Source organism: Chrysemys picta, chromosome 8, assembly GCF_011386835.1.
Source record: "Chrysemys picta bellii isolate R12L10 chromosome 8, ASM1138683v2, whole genome shotgun sequence".
Taxonomy (NCBI): Eukaryota; Metazoa; Chordata; order Testudines; family Emydidae; genus Chrysemys; species Chrysemys picta.
In genome coordinates, this window is record NC_088798.1 from 34,487,509 (window position 1) to 34,488,599 (window position 1,091).

At 38.9% G+C, this 1,091-nt stretch overlaps 1 non-coding gene across 1 annotated transcript; it reads left to right on the forward strand.

Moving 5' to 3' along the window:
- The first annotated feature begins 484 nt into the window (after positions 1–484).
- Positions 485–556, forward strand: TRNAG-UCC (transfer RNA glycine (anticodon UCC)). Its single transcript has one exon. It is a non-coding gene; the product is annotated as a tRNA-Gly (tRNA).
- The last annotated feature ends 535 nt before the right edge of the window (positions 557–1,091 follow it).

Sequence of the window (1,091 nt, forward strand, 5' to 3'; positions counted from 1 at the left end):
CAACCTGAAATTGAACAAGAACAAATGCCTAAGCAGGCTGAATAAGATCAGATATCTAGGACACATATTCAGTAATAAAGGAGTTTGACCATATCAAAGAAACATGGAGGCAACTGTACAAATAGATTCCAAAAAAGGAGGCTTTACAGAGATTCATAGGTATGTGAATATATTTAAAAAATTCATCCCTAATTTGCCACAATTCCACTCAGATTACTGCTTGAGAACAGGACAAAATGGAACTGGGAAGAGTGGCAAAAGAAACATTTTGAAGAATTAAAGTAGCCATCAAAGCACCCTACTGTAATATTATGAGATTAACAAAGGGAATAAGATCTCAGTCAAAGCAAACTCAAATGGATTGGGATCACCCAGTTATTTATGCTTCCAAATCTCTGACTAAAATATAATACAACTACACACAGACTAGAAAAAAAAAAAGGTGGGAATAGTTTTGGTTGTGAGTAGTTACATGATGCCAGAAGCATTGGTGGTATAGTGGTAAGCATAGCTGCCTTCCAAGCAGTTGATGTGGGTTTGATTCCCAGCCAGTGCAATGATGTGATTTTTTCTCTGCTGGGAATTGGTTTAAAGAAGGGGGGTGAGAGGGATAGCTCAGTGGTTTGAGCATTGGCCTGCTAAACCCAGGGTTGTGAGTTCAATCCTTGAGGGGGGCCATCTGGGGCAAAAATCTGTACTTGGTCTTGCTAGTGGAGGCAGGGGGCTGGACTGGATGATCTTTCAGGGTCCCTTCCAGTTCTATGAGATATACCTATCTCCATATATTATTATTATAATATGAACAGAAAAAATGTCAAAGCGCAAACAGACTGTTGGAGACTATTGTGCACAGTATGGCCCACACTTCAAAAAATGATCATGAAATTGCAAAAATACTCATCAAATGTGAAATACAGACCCTATCAGGAGCTTATTATAGTGCACGTGATTTCAAGAGTGCCTATAAATAGTGAAAGCAAGGTACTGCTGGAAGCAGAGCTCAAACTAAATATGACTCAACTACTTTCCACATAGGAAACAGAAATTGATAAGCTCAGTTAAAAGTCACTGATCCAACTCACAATAGCACA